Here is a 23989-nt window from a genome sequence, read left to right as displayed (position 1 = left end):
ATTGTATCATTCCTTTTTATGAATTTTCTCTCTGCAATTTTTAAATCTTCCACAACCCAGTAAATCATATCTTTGTAGGGAACGAGATTAAGCTCAGTAGCAATTCTATGTAGAAATGCGTTTGCAACATTGTTGTAGGTAGTATTACAAATCAGAGTGAAATCTTTAGCCATGACACTTCTCTGAGTAACCCTTGGTCCCTCTTCTTCAAATAATTGATAAATAGACTCCCATGACATGCTACCAGCCTCTAAAGAATAAATTGTATCTAAAAAAACCCTGGTGTGTCAAGATTTTCAGCTGGTGGAGCAGCTGGTTGTTGTTGAGGAACTAGTTTCTTTCTTACTATGGTTGCCCTCGATATATCTTATGACTTGCGTTTATCAGGACTGACCTGTGATGTAAAGCACAGTACTAAGTGATAATTCTCTCACTTGAAATCTCTTTACGCAAATATCGAATTTCCATAATAATTTCTATCTTTAAAGATCAAATCATGACAATATTAATTCAAAATAAATGTTGTTTTAGAACTTCAAAAACCATAAATTTGCCACTCTTTGGAAATTAAATGTAAAATGTGGATTCACGTGGGAGATGGACACATCAACATATTGGAGGATTTTTATTGAAGAAATCCCATTGTTTCACTCTAAAATTTATGATATTCGGGACTTTTGATATGTATTTTTCAAATATTAAATGGCAATAAGTGTAGGTGAGCAGATATACCAAGGGTTTGATATCTACGTTTTGGAATATAAGGGATTTTAAAGTGTTCCATATGATATGTAAAGTTCCAATATAAGAAGATCTATAATAGCAGAGGGGAGTAATATTAGATATATCGGGTAGCGGGAGAGTAATATATTGGAACATTACAATATCAGGAGTTTGGGAGAAGCATAAGTGTTTGGTATTGGGGATATCCAGTATCAGAAGTTTTTAACATCGAATATTTTGAGATGGCACTTGGATGAAAGTTACAATATATGAGAGCTTTGGTATGCCAGGTGGTAGTGTTGTGGGGCCAGTGTTACATTGAAATATTAGATATAAAGGAAGCTCATGTTTTGTGCTATCGATATTAGGGAAGTTGTATTGAGGATTTTTTTATTGTAACTTTCCTATAAGGATTGTTATGATATTTTAATGTTTTGATATGACTAACCCGAAAATGCATTATTTGAAACAATGAAAGGCCTATCATGTTTTATAATATGTGCATGGTTTGAATCCTCTGATATATAATTCTGATATATGAAAGCTTTATAAGAGGGCTTACAAAAACTTAAAAATTGTCTTATCTTTATTAGGAATAAAGAATTTTATTATATTTCAAAAGGGTCCCCATTATTTATTATATAGCTAAAATAAATTCAAATGGGAGGTTGTTGACTACTACAACACTTCCTTAAGGAGTGATTGTGTGGTGTTACCCTACCTCAAGGGTTTTAATATTAATAAATATTTGAAGTTTTATAATCTCTTGTCTTATTTCATGGGTATATTTTTCATTGTTATATATATTTTCAAGTCAGATCTACTAGAGAAGGCCCCTTTCACTACTTATGAACCTAGTGAACATGTGCAAGTTGAAAATTCATCCACACTTATTACTATTCCTCTTCAAGCCGCAACCTTCTCTTCACCTCATCTTCCTATAGATTCCTTAGTGACACCATCGTCAATTCCAAGTATGTTTATTGCTCCTACCCTAGTTACTCAATCAACACCTTATATGATGGATATCTCTAAGAATGTTAAAATCGATGATGGTGAGCTTGCACAGCCTTTCCATCCAACCCTGATAATAGAAGAGTTTCCACCTTCTACAATCTGTTTGGAAATCCCACCTTACACAATACCTTCTCCACTACCTTCTCTGTGAGAGACTGATATTTTTGATATCAATTCAGATGTGTTTTCCACTCATTATACACATGAGCACATTCTAGAGCTTCCATAGGCTAAAATAAACCATTATACAAAGAGAAATGGCCCTTTTTATGATACATTGTCTAAGTATATTCGTCAACCATACAAGTGCAAGAAAGTTTTAGAAATGTGTTCCCACTTTCTTGATATATTTACAATGCTACCTTCTCAAGTGTATGACCATGTTTGATATAGAATTCAACAAGAGCATGGTGAGGGTACACAGATTTCAGTGTAGGGCCAATATGACAAGTCTATTGTTAGTGGTTAGGATTTTTAGTCGATATTTCCACCTATGGATATTGTTTCAACTAAAGACCTTCAATAATGGTTGTCTATGCAAATATTCCAGTTTACGAAGACTTAATCCATGCAATAGGAACAACATATGAATTTTGCATAAAAGGCACAAATCAATCTAACTCAGGCACATGAGCAGTTGTAGCAACATCTTATTCAAGTTATAGAGGAATGATATTAGTTCAAGGAGGGAAAGGATGATGTTGAGTAGGAGTTAGTTGATGTAAATTTGAAGCTTATTCAAACGAGGCCTACACTACTGGAAGAGAGTTCTTACTTACTTGAGGATATCTCATCCTATGAGCCACTTCATTTCTTATCTTTTCTTGAATATGCCTACACAACTTTAGCTTTTAACAATAAATCTCTCCAGGACATTATTTCTGAGTTGTGACAGAGAATAGAAGATCAAACAAAAGAGTTAATTAAGTAGATAAACCTTATATTGAGGAGGGTTCCACTCTCTAATCTACTCTTCATCACAAAATGCAAGACTCTTGGGATATTTTATGGAAATTATAAGATTGATCAGGGATCTTGGAAAAATGAAACCAACGACTATACGAGTTGGGAGAGTATATCAAGAAGTTAATGGGAAATTGTCCTTCTCCCTCTAATCCCTCTGAGAAGTAGAATATTTTTTTTCTAAAATTCAAGATAAGGATACACAAATTGACATGGTAGAGGATTAGTGTCACAAGGTTAAAATGATCATTCGATATATCAAACCTAGTGTGCAAGAATAATACTTTAAGTTGCACCAGATCAATTTTTTTGTAGATACTGAATGGAACACTTTCTTTGTGGCTCAAATACAAGATTCATATGCTACCACCACTCAAACGTTTGTTGATTAGGCCAAAAAAAATTGCACAAGTGGTAGGACCACTTTGATGCATATCAGTCCTTTTGCTAGTCCATTCTCCAAACTATTCCTGAGTTGTGTCTTTCATTGGAGGAAGGGTCATATAAGCAACCAAAGGATTGAATTAAGGGTGATTTAATATGATATGGTCAAGGTATTTTGGGTCCTTCATTTTTTTGTCAGTTTTGAGTAGAAGTTTATCATAGAAAGAGGAAACTAGGAACCAGAAAAAGGATATCTAGACCAAGAGGTTGTTTTGGAAATTGTCATGAGTGACTGAAAACAAGGCTAAAAACATCAAGCGAGTGTGAGTTATAATTGATCATGTCAAGGCACATGATTTAAGTTTGTCAACATCAAGGGAGTGGATTTATTGATGACGTTAATAGGCCAAAGCTATAGAGGATGTTGTAAGGTGAGTTACGCAGGCATGCGAAGGGAGGGGAAGAGGAAAAGAGAGGCCAACATGTCATCAAAATTCATATTCATGCTTTGATTATATATTCATGTTATTGTAATTGAAGCTTTTATGTACTGATGTATCAAATTTATAGTTGTTACTATGTGGATAAATGATTGTACACAATATTTGGCCTATATTAATAAAACAAGGTAGATTACAGGGATATCTATTGTGTATATGTGTTTGATTGTTTATCTACTTAAGAAATTTTAAACTCCTATTTAAATTCATGTGTGATGACTCTTTGGTTCACTCTGTAATGATAATTATTTTATATAAATGGTAAATGTATTCATTCACCTTCTCAAACCTTGTCAATACAATTAAGTCTTGGTAGCACTTCAGGTGAGACCTTCTTCCCCTGTGGAGGTGTTGATGGTGCTACAAATACGTCAACCAAGGGAGTATCCCTAATGTGAAGTAACAATTAAATCTCACATTGTTTGGAGTAGGAGCCCCATCCGAAGTATAAGTCAGGCCACCATAACTCTTAAAATTTTCCCTGGCTGCAAGGAATCACATAAGAGAGTATGTACATAGCCTTTGAAATTACCAAGTAAGTTGACATCATGAAACACCAATTGTAATGTGTAAACAAATACATTCACGGGAGGGAAATAAAAGTGAGCCTCTAGAAGTAAATTAATAGTACTATCCTAAGAGAGACACATGAGAGAAAGGAAATTTTTGTTAGCTATCTAGAGAAATAGTCCACATAAACATAATGAACATTAAAACAAATATAATACACATTCAACAAGATAAGTATCAAATCCAATGAAGTAGATCAATTTCCTTAGTACATATGACAAAATTATATACCCCAAACATTTAAGGATAGTCTTATAGTATTCATGATACATGCAAGAAAATGTGTTCTCTCAATGAGCTTCTGAGTATTGGGTGAAAGATCCAGGTGCACAGTTACAATGGCGAGCCACTAGCTCCAATAGTGGAACATTAAGTCACTTCTTTCTTATCCAAAGAATGATCTTCTCTCCTACACTAAACTATAGAAGCCAAGGCTATCTCTTCGAAGGCTAAGCCTCAAAAATCCCTTTTCTTGAGTTATGAGGGTGTATTTATAACAAATGAGGTGACTCTCCACCTCCCATGTGACTCTTGAGTATCCCTCATGAATCTTATACTTCTCATGTCACCTTTGGACTTCTATCTGACTTTTGGACTTTTCTTGGAGACTCTTTTGTCCATATATTACTATGTGACTTTCATATTCCACATATGACTCTTGGACTTCCACACATTACTTTTTTTCCTTTCCTTTTGATAATTACATCATTAGATCCATAAATGATGTTGCAAGACACATGGACGCACATGAAACTATGATGAAACTTGCATAAGTCACAACTTGAAAATGATGACATGGACTTCATGATGAGGTGGCAATGCCAAGTTGTTCCTGTTACTACTTTGTCTTCAATCTTCATGAGGCTTGTTCAATACTTCTTCTTCATGAAAGATATTGTTTTTCCTTTATATTCACTCTCCATGTGACTAAATAGTATGGATTCTTCAAGTGGTCCTCATATTTGATCTTCTATCATAAAAATCTTTCCCTTCATCTTCTTTCTCAATGACATCTTAATGGTTTCAACTTCACAAGTGTCTTTTAGCATAGTCTCCTTCTCCTCCTCTCTAAGTATCACCCTCTCATGTCAAGATGTAGTACCTACAACTGAAAATCACTCATGGAAAGATGACATCAGTATGGAAAACCCCTAGTCATTATTGCTTCATGAAAATTGGTGATTAAACTAGAACTAGGTGCTATACTAGAAGGAAGGCTCAGGGATTGCATAGTGTGTAGTTCCAAAATCCAGGAGTGAGGGGTTAAGGCTTGTGACTTGCAATGTGCAACACTAGAGACCTGGGTAGGAAGAATTCATAGTTGATGGACATAGTGAGGTAGGCTTTCCCACTATGACTACACAATGTGTAGTTCAAGAGAGAAGGAGCCTAGTAGATTGCGTAGTTGTGCAATTCAAGGAGCCAGGAAGGAAGACTAAAGATTGGTTTTACGCAATATGTAGAAGGAGACTGACAAAGAGTTTTGATTGCATAGTTATACTGTGTCAAGGGGCCAAGAACTAGCATTATGATTGTGCAATGGATAGTCCCTATAGGTAAGAACTACACATTGCAAAGTTATAAGATGCAAGATTGTCATCGTAAAATGTATCTTAAGTGTCACAATGAAAAGGTAAGTATTTCCCTACTATCATTACTATGAGGACATGTTTGTCTTCAATGGTAGATGCTTCAATCTCAAGTGGTTGATCATATAGAAGTGCGTGATCATGTTCAAGTCATGTTTTGCTCCCATATTTTTTATTTATGGTCCCACACTTAGTCATTTTCTGCAATTTATCCTTCTCTGGTCAACCTCCTTCCTATCTACCTCCTCAACTAGATTCATTCATGAAGTTCAAAACAATACTTTTGAGATCCCTGAAAATCCTGAGAGAATGAGCTTTCAATAAGTGTACTCAAATTATGGGGAGAATCAACAAGATAAACCAATGTAGGACACCTATCATCAAATTTGATAATGGTAAAATGATTCATTGAGTGACAGTTATTAGGACTAGTGTTAAGACTGGGTTAATGAATTAGCATATAACATTCTTGATTCTCCATTGGTTTCCTTCATATCTGATTATAAACTAGACCAGTAACATGAAAACTCGAGAAATCAAAAGAAATTGTTGGCGTTGTGAATCTGGGAAACTGATTGAAACAACATGCTAACAAAATGTTAGAGGAATATGTCAAATCAAATCTAGAATCCATATAATCATGGGGTTTTTTATCCACTAAATTATTCAAGATTTGAATGATGCTGAAAAGGATTGATTGGGCCAGAAAAAAATGTTTAGTTGATTAGAATTCATAATGAATATTAGGAGTTGATTGTTCACCATAAAATTCAATACATATAAATTATTTGGCCAAAGATAATATTCACATTGATCATATTCACAATTCTTTGCATTCATGAAATACATACATTCCAATCCAAGGTTCGATACAAGAGGTCTAGATGAATATGAATTCATTATAGTTGTATCTGTGATTAGATAAAAAAAACCCAATATCGAGAGATAGAAATATTATAACGAGAAATCCTGAAATACATCAAGGACGAGTTTGCATACAGTGAGACAATACAAAGTAATGATTTCTGTAAGGAAATCCAAATCTCACATGGTTCGGGGACCTTACCAGGATTGTGTGAACCTAATATAACCATCTACAAGAGTTGAAGTGCCTCAAATTATTGACATGTTTTTTAGCTTTGAGCAGATATATAACAACTTTTTGAGAACCTGGTCAGATCGCAAATTGCATGTGGACAACTACTATTAATTAAATTAACAAGATCACCATTATCTAGATGGAAGCCATCTACCTCACAAGTTTGATTACTCAAGCCATATTATTCTTCTAATTTCAAATCTAGAGATGTGTGAATTGGAGAAATCTCATGAGAAAACTCATTTGAAGAGCTGTCGTTGTGAGAAATGGGAGATGATAAGGGATGGAACTGATGCTCTATGATTTGATTTCTTCCTTATTCATCATATATAATATCATTATCTTGTGTCATTTCAAGATTCAGCTCATCAGACTGTGAATCTAAAGAGCATGACATAATTTCATTCTTCATCCACTATACTCATTTTGTTGAGTTCAGTCCACAACCATTATGTATTTATTAATATGTATAGGTTAAAAATATTTACCACATTAGGATTTCTAGCCTTATAGCATATAAACGCATATACATGTGGACACACCAACACATACACACAAGTGCACCACCCAAAAGGTATCTCTTAGCTCACTAGCCTAATTAATTATGTCCTAGATCACTAGCCTTAACCATATTTATAACATGGCCCACTAGCCTAGCATGTATATACATACAAAGACATATAAGCCTTAATGAATCTCTAGCTGACAAGCGTATTCCACATTATGGCTCACCAGTATATTGTCTCATGTGCACTTGTATGTGTCATTTGAAGGGGCCCAGGTTGGTGGTGTTACACCCCCCTCACCTTTATTTATGCATTGTCCTTAGTGCATTCAATATATTCATAATCCACAACTATTGTTGCATAGTGTCTTTGTGCTCATAGTTTTTAACTACAAATTCATTGTCCTTATGCCAAACCAATGGCTTTAATTTCGGTCACCCCCAACTCTTTATGCCATTTATGCACCAATAGGATCTATAGGTCAATTCCATGCCCCACATTGATGATTTTGCAATCCTGGCTTGACCATTATCATACTTAATAAGAAATGAAATAAAATAGAATTAATACTTGCAATAATTAATTCACATACATTATTTATTCCATAAGTACAAAAGAAACAATATAATACATAGTCAACAACAAGAAATATTTGCAAGGTAAAACTTTAGTGAATAAATAAGGTAGATCCTATCTATAAGTTCCCTGTTATTGAGGAAATATCCCTTGAAATGTAGCCATACAACACAGGGTCTTTAGCCACTTAAGGCATTTTTTTCATTAATATAACCATAAAACCATAACACCCATGTTTTAGTAACCCGAAATCATGCTTCATTTGTTTTCCTTACTCATGAGCAATGTAATTTCTAGTTTAGCTACTACCTGTGCCATAGTATTAGGGAATGCCCACAACTTTCCTTCTCATTTTATTGTTGTGTCAAACTTGGGATGATTTATGCCCCTGTCTCATAACACACAAATGAAAAACTTATGTCATCTACCATCTCTAACCAACATGCAAGCCCATTCCCATAGGAAAATATGATGGATCCAAAAACCTATTACCGAAATTTAATCTCCATAATTACCATGTCATAGTTATAACACATGCTTTATCATAGACACAACATGTAGCAACATGTTTAGGAGAAACATACACAAAAGTGCCACATAAATGTTTTCAAGCAAACTCCACCTATATAATGTTCGATTATAATTGTATGCATCCACTGAAAATATCATATGGTATAAACTTCCTGCAATGTCCCTAGCTATTATACTCAACCCTTCTAGTGCTAATTATTTGTTGTTTATTATCCTTTTGATCCATCCTATGAACAAGATGGAGTCACCATATACCTGAAGTTCCTCAATGTCGTACTCCTTGGAAATCTTATTAGAAGTGAGGTTGTCATTCGTCCTTTTCCTAGTGGATAAACTTTGGTAGTTGTTCAAAGTTCATGTATTTTTAACCATCATTCATCTTCAGAATTCATATTGTTAGTTGATCCATGAAGGAAAATATATAATACATATGCTCCCAATTCAGCCCTATAGTTAATGCATTCTTTTTACAAAGAAACCTATTGTAAACAATTGCTTAATTACTAAATATGAGATTTCCTTTATCATGGTGAACGTCAAATATCCATTTCTTTGCAAGTAATATTCTCTAATTTCCATTTGACCACAAATGGAGAAAACTCTTTTTCATACACTATGTACGTTCCTTGCAATACATCTTAGTTGAGAATGAATTAACTTTTCAACTATTGTTGTCACAAAAGAGTGCTTCCCTACTAAAACTTGAGCTATATTGGTCTGTAATAATTCTACATTGCATTTGTCAGGTTGACAACAATTCGTAAGTTTGGTCTATTTTGTCAAATTACATATATTATAGAAAAATATTATTGCGTTGAGATGCACTCTACAACCTATTATAGGATGGATGGGTGAGGGTTAGATGTGTAAGTGTTAGATGTGAGATGTGAAATATTTTTTAAATTCATTTTTTTTATATTGTAATTTTGTTTTTTATTAATAAATTTATGAAAAACAATTTACATAAAATTTATATATATATATATATATATATATATATATATATATATATATATATATATATATATATATATAATATACATATCACATTAAAATATATAAGATATAAATAGTACTTATAAATTAACATCCATTTCACCATAGCCATTTTTAAATTTAATTAATAAGTGGATACAAATTTAATATTTACAATATAACAAGATTTTTAATTATGAATATTTACCATATATATTATTAACCTCTAAATAGTTTTTTAGAAGAGGGAGAGGAGGGAAGAAAGTCATAATACTATGGACTAATACCATGGGCCATCCAGGATTTGATTATTACATTGTGGATCTAGGCTTTTAATTATTATGTTACAATACAATGGGCCAATACCATAGATTATCAATAACACATGCCAAAAAACCATAACTTATTTCAAAATCAAAATATTTTACAAATAATTTATTTTAATTTAATTTTATAACATGTTTTAATTAAATTTAAAAGCAAAAAGGTTATAATTACTTTTGAGGTATATCTAACTCTCCCTCCTCATGACTACTAATAAATTAAAAGTGAGAATACTTTTATACATACATATGTGATTTTTTTATAATATAAATAATATTATGAAGAACCAGGATAGATGCATCTTAACCAAGGATCCAAACCAAGAGTGAAAAAAAGTGACTAACAATGATAGAGGAAAGATAGTGCATGATTCTTTTAATATTTTTATTATTGTATTTTCTTTGACATGATTGATCAAAAGTATAGGTTTAATATTTTGCAACCAATTATGTTTTTTTAAATTTAGATACTTTCTTTAATACAATATAATGGGATCAAATTTAAAAGAGAGAGTGATATGGAGGGGGAATAGAGTGGGGGAGAGAGACATAGAGGTGGGAGAGACAAGGAGAGGGAGGAAGAGAGAGAGGAGGGAGAGAGAGGAGGAGAGAGGGAGGGAGAGAGAGATGGATTTGGAGGGGGAAAGAGAGGGAGGGAAGAAAAAAGGAACTAAAGGATACAGGTGGAGAGAGAGAGGGAGTGACAAGGGAGAGATGAGATGAGTCAAGAGAGAGAAAAGGATAGGGTAGAAATAGGGAAAAAAAGGGGAGAGAGAGACATACATATGGAGAGGGAGAGAGGGGGAGGATGAGAAGGAGAGAGGGAGGGAGATAGTGACATATTTGGAGGGTGGAGATAGAGGGAGAGTGTGATTGGGGGCGAGAGAGAGGGAGGTGGGAGAGAAAAGGAGAGAGAGGACTTGAGAGAGAGGAGAGAGAGAGAGAGAGCAGAGAGAGATGGATTTGGAAGGGGAAGAAATGCATAGAGAGAGAAATGTGGAGAGGGAGAGGGAGTGACGAGGGAGATATGGAGAGATGGTGAAGGAGAGAGAAGAGAAAGAGGGAAGAGAGAGAGAGGGGAGATAGTGGGAAGATAGAGAGAGAGGAAGAGGGAGGGAGAGTGAGATATATAAATATGGAGAGAGAGAGAGTGTATATTTTGGGGGTGAGAAGGAGATACAAGAGGAGATAGAGGTATAAATGGAGGGGAAGAGAGAGAAGAACAGAGATGAAAATATGGGGGGGGGGAGAGAGATATATGGAGAGAGAAGTGGAAGACAGAGAGAGAGAGAGAGGAGGAGAGAGAGAGAAGGGGAAGAGAGAGAGAGAGAGAGGGAGAGGAAGAGGGAGGGAAAAATAGAGAGTGTATGTTTGGGGATTGAGATAGAGAGACAATTGGAGATAAAGATATACATGGAGGCAGTAGAGAGAGAGAGAGAGGGAGAGTGGGGGAGAGATAGAGAGGAGAGGAAGAGGGATATATATATATTTGTGCGTGGAGAAAGAGAGAGAGTGTGTATGTTTGCAGGCTGATTTAGAGAGATAAAGGAGAGACATAGGGAGATAGAGATATAGATGGAGGGTGTGAGAGGTAATAAGAGAGAGAGAAAATAGATGAAGGGAGGAAGAGAGATAGATATGGAGAGAGAGAGAGAGAGAGAGAGAGAGAGAGAGAGAGAGAGAGAGAGAGAGAGAGTAGCATGTGTTTAGGGGGCTGAGATAGAGATACAAATAAAGAGAGATGGATGGAGGTATAGATATAGATGATAGGGGAAGAGATGGAAGAAGAGAAAGATACAGAAAGGGAGGGAGAGGTAGAGAGAGAGAGATGGGGGAGAGAGGGAGGGGGAGAGATAGAGGGAGAGAGGGAGAGAGATAGACACAAAATGGAAGGTGGAAAGAGAGTGAATAATAAAGAGACACACAGAGAGAAATACAGACAGAAGTTAGATCTATAAATTCATGAATATTTTGGTTTTTCACTAAAATATATATTTTGATTTCAGTGTAGTTGTTGGCTTCTAATACTAATTGATTGGTTGCACTAGATGCATTTATTTTAGTGTAGATGTCGATTTATAATCTTATTTAATACCTTACACTAGATGCATTGATTTAAGCGTAGATGTTGATATCTACTCTTATTTTATTGCCTGTATTGGATGCATTGGTTTCAATGTAGATATTGGTTCCTAATCCTATTTGATCACTTGCTGATTTCAGTGTAGATGTCGATTTATAATCCTATTTAATACCTTACACTAGATGCATAGATTTCAGTGTAGATGTCTATTTTCGCTCCTATTTTATTTCTTGCACTAGATATATTGGTTTCAATGTAGATATTGATTTGTAATCCTATTTGATTGCTTTCACTAGATGCATATATATCTCCATCTCCAGTTGTCTCTCCTTCTCAACCCCAAAGAATACACACACTCTCTCAATGTAAGCACATAAAAATTATTTATGATGTGAATTGAATTCTATGTTACAGTAATTCAACCCTTAACAATACTTGAATTTTCATCCTAAAGGAAATGTTCACTTACCCGAAATGTTTGCTTCCTGAAAATGTAAACTATTTGTAATTAGCTACATTCTTATTATACCCATTTTCCGTCATTCAACATTGTTAATCACTTCTCATTCAAATGCAATAATATAACATAACTACCATTGAATATTATTTGGGGTTTAGCACTCCATAAGTCACAATTATTGTCTTTGGAGAAAACTACTATTAATATTGCATATTAACAAAGACAAGGTATGGTGTTTACTACAGTAGCTCGACTTAAATATTTGAATGGTTTATGATTTCAACTACCCTTTTCATATGATCGATATGAGAAAATGGAAAAACTAATATGTGTGACAATAAGAACAATAGAAGAGAATTGTTTCAGATTAATTGCAATAAAGATTGTTTGTAATTGACTATATTCTTATTATTCATATTTTTTATCATTCAACATTGTTACATTGTCACTTTGCACTCAAAAATTTTATTTCATCATTTTTTATGATTCAAATTACTAGCAATCTCTCTCATCTCAAAAAACTGAGGTAACTAAGAAAATTTAAAATTAAATTGACAAAATTATTCTTAGTCACATTTAACATATTTAAAATGATCAAAATAATTAGATGTTCAAAAAATTTTGTATGACCACAGATGACTGAAACCAGCATAGATCCATCTTAAACCAAGATCTATCAAGCTCCCAGAGGGATTAAATCTCTCGAGGTGCAAACCTTTACATAAGTTTTTCACTAAAAAAGGAGGTTTGCACCTTGAGAGATTTGATCCATCTTGACACTTGATCGATCCAAGGTTAAGATCGATCTAGGCTGGTGAAAACAATTTGTGAGGTCCAATATTCATCTCTCGTCTTGCATGTCAATTATACGTTGATGCTTTGTCCACTTCTTTATTTAACTTTAGGATTAAGACTCTCCGTGAAGTATTTCAAGCTAAAACTTGTTGTAAATAACTAATTGCTTATCATCATCTTTATGACTAATCGTTGTAATATATATATATATATATATATATATATATATATATATATATGTCAAGACTTCAACAAGGGTGCACAACCATGATTTCTCTCTCAATAGTTGACTTCTTGATCTGGCTTTTATGACTTTTATACTAGTCCCACTAGTACTTCAAGGGAAATGCTATTACTAGCTTCCACATTATGCTACAGGTTTAGCCCTTAGGATGGATGCATTTGTTTTATGACCATGTTCGCTAAATTTATAGATTCCCTTCAATATTTTCTATGACGACGACTAGTACCTCTAGGTATATGAATGAATATATCTATATATCTATATATATATATATATATATATATATATATATATATATATATATATATATATATATATTTATATGTGTATATGTATATATCTATATATATATATATATATATATATAGATATATACATATACACATATAAATATATATATATATATATATATATATATATATATATATATATATATATATATATATATATATATATATATATATATATATATATATATATATATATATATATATATATATATATATATATATATTTTCCACACCTGGACTCTCTTTTTTGTCAAATATTTGAGCCAATATGTTGCTACTACATAGGCATTATGTTATTATGTCAACTGAGTCTGATCATTAGGGCTTCCCCACACATATATACCCAAACCGGATAAAAGCGTGGACCATATAATTCCATGGCAAGCATTTACATATCTCCATAAAGAAATATGTATATAATTTTGTACTATACCAATGGGTCTCTAATCTACTGTTCAATGTGATGGTGTGGTGTAACTTCCTCAAGCCAAATAAACTTTCCAACAACCAGTCATGAAACAATTATCTTATAAACATTAATATGGTAGCAATAAAACTCGCTCAACCATGGATTTGTGAATTTCATTAAATATATGGATTACAGGCCATCGTTCTATGCCCTCATGCCAATTGGTAATGCACCAAACTCTAGAGGAAAAAAACTCAGTCATCTTCAGAAGGCTTTCAAGATCTTCAAACTTTTCAATATGTTCAGCCAAAACATACCTATTAATATGGCACATGGTGCAATCAAGAGATCAACTAGTAATATAAATTTGAATGAACCACTTCTACATTATTTATTGCATGACAAATGTAACAGGTAACAACCTCCCCCTGCATGACACTTGTAACATGAGAAGGTAATAGGCCCAACTTACATAAATTCACACTATCCTGAAAGGAAATCATACCCTATTGAACAACAGTGGAGTGGATCCCAACGAGATCAATGATGGAGAGAGCATAACATTGCCCACTTCACCTTGATGATGTGGTTCTCATTAGCCATAAGGCTCTTTTTCCATTCGACCATACCAATTACGCGAGGGCCTAATATCGCCTCATTAGGTCTTTTGGGGGTTTACCTAAACTTCCTTACACAACAATAGATATCTCCTTTAACAAATTTATGGTTTCCTCCATGTTACATGCCCACACCCATTGTTATGATTTTGATTCACTGCCATTATTGTCCATGTAGGCACACATGAGAATTATCAGTGGTTGTCACCAACATTTGATAACTTATTCCAATCTCATTAGACTCATGCAACATGACCTACAGCTAATGTATACTATCATAATGGTCCTACCTCCTTTCTATGGATTAAAAAAAAAGTCCCAATTGCTGTTTATTGCAAAGAATCGATCCCAACATCTTTCTATGCAATCTGCACCTTTCCAGTTACAAACTAGAAAACCTATATATATATATATATATATATATATATTGTTATCACCAAAAAATTGATCATCTAGCCTTAATTTACTAAATGGATCGAAGTACACCATGTAAGGCCAATTTTATCATAGTAAAATTGCTTTCACTGTGAGAAATTACTTAATAAACCACATTTGTTAAGTAATTCATAATTAAAGCATTGATTAATTAATATTCCTTGTCACATTAGACCCAATTATGAAAAATAAACAGATAAATTATTAATTATCTTATTTTTCTCTAAGAATAATTAATTAATCACTAATTAAGTATTATTCCTTGTCAAGTTTGACTAAATCCCTCAGGAATAATTAAATAAATCATTATTTGTTTATTATTCCTTAACCATATTTCTTGAGATGATAAATAAATCATTTATTTATTTATTATTTCTAAATAAAAGTTTAAATACTCTTTCCCTCCTAACCAAATATAATAAAATATTTCATGTGGTTATTCCTATAATGGGGTTAATAATATTTTATTATTGCTCATTATTCAAAGCTAACTCAATATTTTGTCATAAATATAAGGGTTTTCCATTCATTTTTCACTTTTGATTATATTCATTGTTGCACTCACTGTTGTAACTCTGATTATTATCACTATCGCACACCATTTTTCTTTCCATTTGAGTTCCCATTGAGCTCAAACATTTTATTTTTTGGGTTTACACATTATAGAGGAGAGAGACTCTACAAACGACGAAGATGTTTGAGGATAGCAAAGAACCCATCCCATAGAGGGGGACTGGAAACATTTATTTCTTCCCTTCACAATTGTTATTTAATAAAATTTATTCTTTGTATATATGGTTTCCATTGGATTATTGGAGTTACCCGAATTTATTACTATTTCATTTTGTTGTTTAACTATGATTGTGGCATAGATTAGGACTTTGGTAGATTTTATTTCTATCATTTGCTGCAGATCTACAATGTTTGGCAACCATTTATATTGTTGAGACTGTTTGTCATCCAGAGTCTTAGGTGATTTCTTTTCGTACAACTTTGAGAAGAAAACACAATAACAAAATTGGCAAATCCACTGTGTTTTTACTTCTGATCCAAAAACTTAGGTTACCTTCAGTTTTCAGCTTATGTTTTATTCTTTTTTTTAAGTCTGTTAATTTTGTTTACTAGCATTCTAACCCTAAATCTGTCAAATTTCTAACTTCCATAAGGTTTTTGGTCTTTTCAGCAAGTTACAGGAAACAACCGCGACAGAGATGGAAAATTTTTCCGAGACATACCGACCGGGAATCAAGAAGCATAAAGCATACTTTTCTACCCAGAAGTGTGATCTGGAGGTCTAGAGCACACCTTCTCGCCCAAAAAGTGTGATCTCCCAGGAATCAAGTGAGTACCTATGATTTTTAGGGTTTTTGGGATTTTGTCATATCTGTTTCTGCATTTTTCTGAGAGCTATCTGTTGGGTTGGTTGACCACAGTCTCACCCTTCTTAGGCCTTGATCTACTCTAATTTTCTCGTCTAAGTGGAATTTAACCCCTTAGGGCTTTTAGTACGCCTCCACCTTTATAGGAGGAGTTTAGTTGAGTAAGAAGTATGAGTTTCTGCAACGCTTTCAGCCATATTTTCCAGATCTATACCTTCCTATTTCAGATCTTAAAATATGGGTTGTTTCCATCAAAATTTTTAATTAAAGCTTGTTTGGTCATTTGCCTTAGGGTCCCCTTGGCTTCCCTAGGTTTTACACCCATCCCCCTATATTTTTCCAACGATTTTCCTCTCTAGTGTTTTGTTGTTGTTGCACCACTTTCCAGCATCATAGTGTCATTTGATCCCAACCACATCGACGCTTAGATCTCTTGGCCTTTGTAGTGTGTTTTTATTTGATTTCGCCACCAACCAGCGCAATGTTTGCAAACCCATTTTGGGTGGGGTTTTGTTAATTGATTTGTTATTCATTTTTTGTTTTCAATTTCAGTTTATTTTGAAAGATCTTTTTTCTTGTTTCAAACAATGATCTGGGATTAATTAATAAAATCAATTGCACAGACAAGCACACCTTAAGAGAATGGCACTTGGTTTAGACTACCAAGCCAAGACTTAACATAATTAATTTATCTCCCCACATAGAGACAAAAACATCTTGTTGATCTCCCTTCACCATTTCCATGTCACTTGATTCTTACCACCATTGGGCCAACAAGGAATTTATCGAGGAGACTTTAGGCCTTCATCCCCAGTTTCCTCTTGGGCATATTACTCCTGCTTGCATGGTTCGAGTTCATAGTCCCTCGAGTTCCCATATTGACTCTTCTTCAGGTTCATTTGATTCCTCATATCGTCACCATGTCTGGACCCACTATTTGTGTAGGAACCCAACCTGGTGTTGGCTCCAGCTCTATCCTAGTGGTCGCATCTAGCGAAACCATCTTAAGAAAAATTCCGACAACTTCCATGCTACCTTTCATGGTTGGGTTAAGTCTCCCAAATTTTAGCTAGTTGATAAATGACCCACTACAACATGATGCTGGTTGGCTTGATATGCCGACTAAGCTTCCATCCGACATCCCAAAGTTTGAGGTTAATTCTATAGAGGACCCACCAATCACGTCTACTCCTTCCATATGTGGTGTTCATCCAATTCCATTATCGATGACTCCATTCATCTTCGATTGTTCCAATGCACACTCACTAGAGATGCTGAAAATGGTATGTAGACTAGCACATCACCTCTCATTCCATTTTTGCAACGCTTGCTAAAGAATTCCTCTCATATTTATAGTTACCCCTCTGATACGACACTGGTACAGAGCCATTGACAACATTCCATTAGTCCTCTGCCACTCTTCTTTCTGATCATGTTATAGAATAGCGTAGAAGGAGAAGCACATGTCGTGCTCCGTCTTTCGAAGATTGTGTCTACCTCGATTGGTTTCTCAGGAGCCTTCTATCACCCATTGCCAAAGATGTTGCATCCCACTTTCCTCAGACAGAGGAAGAAGGTCTCCAAACCGCTATGAGATATGACTTGATTTATGCGCAATCAGTTATGTCTATACCATCATTCCTGACATCCCCCATCCTAGAGGTGCCAACGCACCGAGGACATCTCACACAGTAGACGGTATTGTTGGATCCATTTCACATCCCTCGACATATACTCAAAAAATTTATGGCTATCCACAAGGGGGCACCAGTTCCTCCAACGCTTATTTCCCTCATGCTAGCAGTGTTTCTACTCCACTATCTTATCCCTATGCACAATCAAGCACTCCAGCCCATCAGGCATTACCACCTTAGCCACCCATGGATCCTTAGCCTGAGCATCCACCTCCCCCTCAAGGTCAAGTGTTTGCATAGCAGAGTGTGACCGATTCCCAAAATTGGAAGAAAAAGAATAAGGGGAAAGGAAACAAGGGTAACTAGGGTAATCAAGGTAATCAACTTAGTGAGCCCTAGGGGAACCATCCTAATACCAAAACCGAAAGCAAGGTAGTCAACCTAAGCACAACAAGGCTATTCGTATGAATAAGCCTTGTGCATGTTGTGGTGTACATGGAAATTATACTCATGAGTGTCCTCTCTTAGCCCAGATGTGACAAATGTTGGAATCTCAAGCAGCTTCTAGAGGTCAATCGCCCATCCAGAAATTGCCTTAGCATCCTACGCCATCTCAAACAACAATTCTTACAAATCCTTTCCCTCAGCAAGGATTTGTTGTTGCTCAACATCAGCCAGGACAAGTAGCCCACCCTCCCCACCATTCTAGTCCTGGTGACTACCAGATCCTTATGATGAATTCTGATGAGGTTAATCCCTTTGATGTCAACCTACAAAATCGCTCATGTCAATATGACAAGCCATCGACATCCTCCACCACTCATTCCAAAGCTAAACCATCTATTGTGCCTCTTATGACACCAAATGGTCTACTACAGATCACTCAACCTAAAGTTGAGTCAATTCCTAACATCCCAAAGGGACCATTATGCTGTTACACGGCTTCTAACTAAGCTTCCCATACATACAATATAGTAGATTACTTGGCACAATCACCGACTACCATGTCGACGCTCGAAGTACTCAAGTCGTGGCCATCTCAAAAGAAATCTCTACTAACTTCTTTGGGCATAATAGATCCTTCCGATGATCATTTGATTGTCTTCCCAGTTGAGACATCAGAAAACTCCCCATCACCTTCATCTGTTTCTTTCCAGATACTGGTTCGACTCCATAATCCCATCATCTCCTGATGCATTATTAACGAAGGTGCATCCACCTATGTGATGTCTGCTACTATTTGGAAACAACTCAAGCCACCTAAGCTGTCCCCATCCACCATCACTTTTCATGCTTGGGACGGTATCTCTTCCCAACCTCTTGGCATGTATCACAATTGTCTAGTGACTCTTTTCAGCAAGATTTTCCATGTAGAAATTGAGGTTATTGATGCCCCTTTAAATTACAACATTCTCTCCGGTCGTAGTTACACTTATGCCATGTCATTTGTCGCATTTACGGTTTTCCACAAGATGTGCTTCCCCCATGAAGGGAATATCATCACCATCAACCAGTTGACATTCTACGAGTTGTCATCGTTGACCTCCCCTAAATCCATTATCTCGTCAATGTCCAATACAAATTCTACCACTCCCCAAACCCCCCCCGTGTTTCATATGGAATCTACAAATATTCCTCATTGTTGGGTACTTTCCTTGGTCCTCCCCCTCTCATCTAAGAGCCTAGATCTTTGGGTGTTTGGATGTTACAAGCATCATGGGTTGATCACAAGCAGTCTGGTACATCTGATCAACAGCCAACTCCTGAGCACCTTGCTATTAACCTCTCAGCCAAGCCATCCGAATCCACCCCCCTATGACCTCCTTTGTTTGTGGGTGCCTCTCCTATGTTCCCACCAAGAACTATTCTTCTAGGTCTCAACCATCCAGAAGTTGTTCTGCAAGGACATTACTTTCATTTCAAATAGCTTTCTTATTTCCTCCTCCAGGAATCTTTTATCTCCCTGTCATGGCTTCACTGGTCCTCCCTAATATAAATTTGGGGATCCTAATATGCTACACTCATCCCCTTACAAGCACTCTTCCTAGTCAGCTAAGACCTTATCATGCTTTGACCTTGGTTCAAACTATCCCTATGGCCCCTGCTGTTGCTGCAGTTCCATTACAACCTCAACAAGAACTGACTCCTATTACAAAAGCATCTAGACAGGGGACAAATCCAAGAGGAAAGAACCTAAGGACAAGGTTCCCCAAGCTCCTCCATCACACAAGGACCCACAGCCCTCACCTCCATGCACTTTGTGTAAAGTTGTTGGGCATGCCACCAATAATTTTCTTGAACTCCCTCATCTCAAACATTTGGTACATGAAACTTTGCTTGAGTGAAATATCCCTAAGGTCCATGTTATCTTACCAAGTCCAGCCAAGAAAATCAGAATGTTATGCACAAATCACCCTTGTGCCTTGTGTGATCATCATGGTCACTATTCCCATTGTTGCCCTCGTCTTGACAAATTTCGTGATTTCCTTGAGGTGCCTCGCGAATACGAGACCACTCGTAGTGGATCACCTACTCCTCTACCTATGGATTCTGCTACCACTAGTAAACTAGAACAGGGAGACTATGGTCCCACCATTGTGATCCCTCTCCCGAATGTTGAGATGACGGAATCCACGGGCCATATCCTTTACCTATTGTCATCCTTGAGTTCCTCACAGAAAACCTTTCTAAGGTTTTTTCGCATGCTTCTACCAAACCTCTTTCGGTAGAATCTTAGGTCTCAACATCTGTAGATCTTCCATATACTAGCTCCTTGTCTACCATTCCAGATGATGCATATGTGAACCTCCTTTCTCATGATGATGCACTAGGTACGGTCGACACATCATGTAGTTAGTCTTCCTTTCGTCCGCCCATCTTTCATTATAATAAGAAAATCATGGAGGTCATGACTACCCCTGATTATCCTTGGGACAATATGCACTAGTGTGTGTACTTCCTTCCATATTTGGAGCCCACCACTCTAAATACATCCAGTACGCTTATAACATACTGGGGGAAAATAGGCCCCTATATCTCCTTATCATCCATTGGAGGATCTTGTGCCAAGTTGGGCCAAGATGCTTGAATCCATTTTTCGAGCACTCAGAACACAATGGCGCTCCACAAACTCCTCCTCTAGGAGCCATCATTCCCACCTTTGCATACCAAATCAGTCCCCTCAATCACATATGTTTGCAGGAATTATCCCATGCTCTGGGGCATGATGGTTTTCCCCTACCCATCTTCTCAATTGATCTACATAATTCTCAACCTAGATCTCACTAGATCTAGGTATCGTCAATTATCCTCCCATTCCGTGGATATTTTGTCCTACCGGCATATCCAACAAGCCATATTTACATCATGTATCGTAGATGTTTGATACCATATCTTCAAATATTCTACTCGATATCCACATAGTCGCCATGTCTTACTTAGTGGGTGAGGATGATTCTAGACCTCCTTTAGTAATTCATTCTCATTTTCCTCTTCCCTTAATTCTTCAGCAAGAACCATCATTCCAAGAAGCATTAAGGCCATCTTTAGATGAGTAAGGCCACCTACATGAAAGTCACAGATCCTGCTTTTGATAGTCAGCTTGTCTGCTATGACCTCCACAAGATTTATGGCCTCTTCCTCCTCTCCAAATTCACCATAGGTCACATAGCAAATGAATTCAAATTGGAGGGAAAACATCCTTTTATATGAAAACCCACAATTTTTCCGTCGCCAATTGTAACCAAACCGTCATTTTGATGATTTGACACTTCACCCAGAAGCCATTTTTCCAAGAAGGGTCATTTGGTCGCATCTCAAAAATCGAATTTATTCATAAAGCGACACTTGTACTTTGAGGTCCACCTCCTCTTAATACTTGTCATCTCATGTGTCGATTTTCATTATGAGTAATCATCATGTGCTCATGTCTTCATGGTCCACAGTAGGCCTATTCTTTGTGGCAGCATCATCGAGTCACTGTTGTTTAGAGCATCGACGATGAATCACCTTTGCATTCATGGAGTTTGTTTCACATCCCATTATACTATGTCATAGTATTCCATCCATATTTTTATACCGTTCATTTTTTGTTGCCAATTTTGGCATCCAGTCATATTATCCCACATCCCTCCGGAGTTGAGTCAATCACTGCCAGGTCAACCATGCACTTTATGCTCTAACAAGGGAAGTTGTTTGTTTGTCCCTGAGTCCCATCATTTTTCATTGTCCCTGGTGTCAATCCATCTGTCACATTACTCTTTTCCCCATGCCTTAGTTGAGTATCGTCATTGCCTCACCTATCGTGGGCCCTATTCTATCGACATCAACTCATGTATTCCAGAAGAATGGCATAGAGGGCGGTGTATCTTGGTTCTAGCTTCCATTCTTGTTCAGTACCTCCGATTGAGTAGAGGAATTCATTATTTCCCTTTGACTTGGTTGGTTCATGCACCTGAGTCATACACTTGATGGTCCAGTGATGTAGTATATTGTACTAGTGATTTCTGGTGTGAGTGAGATGTTTCAACCCTCATGAGGGGGTGTCCCTTCATGGATCCCCCCACATGCCTAGATGACTTCATATTATGCTATAGCCTCAAATGCAGTTTCACATATTTGATGGGTTCAGTTCCTACTGATCATCGTGTTCATAGCATGCATGTCTCCTTCAGATGATCCATTCAATTTTGCAAAGCCCTTCCCAGTTCAGCAGGGATTGTTCAGTTGTTTTACCCTCCCTCCCACCCATTTTTTTAGGGAAGGGCCATTATATCTCATGTATTCAGATGATAATGTATTCAATCTTGGCTCATGTTTTTTCCAAGTGCATTATGTATATGGTTCACAATATATTATTTTTTGGCTCAGTTATTCCAGTGTGTCATGTACCATTGTATTAAGGGATAAATTCCCCTAGGGTCTTGGGTCGATACCCTAGCAGATCAGAGGTTATTTACAAGGAGAAACACACATTCCATACAGCCATGATGCTACTATAAAAAAACTATACGAAAAAGGGGTGCACCTGCGGGTCATTCATTTGAGAAGATCCAGTTAGGGTCCAAACCCTCTTGGAGTTCCTTTTAGTCCTTCAACCTTCAAAACAAACAATTCCAAAAGTACAACAGTATATTGACCAAGCATCATAAAGAAATCATCTTCACAACATAAGGAGAGGTAGTTAGTTATACAATTAAAAACAACCATTCACATATGAATTATAACATTGACATCATGAACATGAAGAAGATTTATATCAGGGACAAGACAAGTGTTTCTTTTATTATAAATAACTAAAGTACATAAAGGAATGATTTCACCTAATTCGTCCTTTCGCAAGCTCCAAGTGGAACCGTCCTCCGGATTCGTCCAATCTCAAGCCTTCAACAAACTCCTTCCATGACTTACTCCATGATCTCTCAAGTAGTAGAAAGACATCATCACACAAGGAAACAAGGGTTTCCTGTAAATGGGGGAAGTGCTGGAAGCACAAGGATCTTCAGACCTAGTCAGGGAAAATCTCAGCAGAGTGATCTTTCTCTCTATCCTCTCCTCCTTTAGGCCTTCCCATTGAAGCATTTTTATACTTCTCCCAAAGTATTTTTTTAGTTGGGAATTCATTGGGAATAGTTGGGCCACAGGCACTAATAGGTAATCAGCAGGTAAAACCCACGATCTCTGCTCGAAATTAAGGAGTTTTAATTTTTTTAAGTTTTTAAAGACATATACGCGGGTTGGGTATACATAGACCCGTGTACACACACGTTTAGCTCAAGGCAATGTCGCATATAGGGAGTAAAACACTGTTTTTTGAATATTTGGACCAGGTCTGGCAAGATGGGTTGCCCTAGGCCATGAGTGTAGCATCACAAACATCAAGAGTGAG

Source organism: Pinus tabuliformis, chromosome 2_2, assembly GCF_031772625.1.
Source record: "Pinus tabuliformis cultivar Carrire ecotype Pingquan chromosome 2_2, CPIR1, whole genome shotgun sequence".
In the NCBI taxonomy this organism is placed as follows: domain Eukaryota; kingdom Viridiplantae; phylum Streptophyta; class Pinopsida; order Pinales; family Pinaceae; genus Pinus; species Pinus tabuliformis.
The sequence above is the reverse complement of the archived record's forward strand: the minus strand, read 5'-3'. Positions refer to the sequence as shown.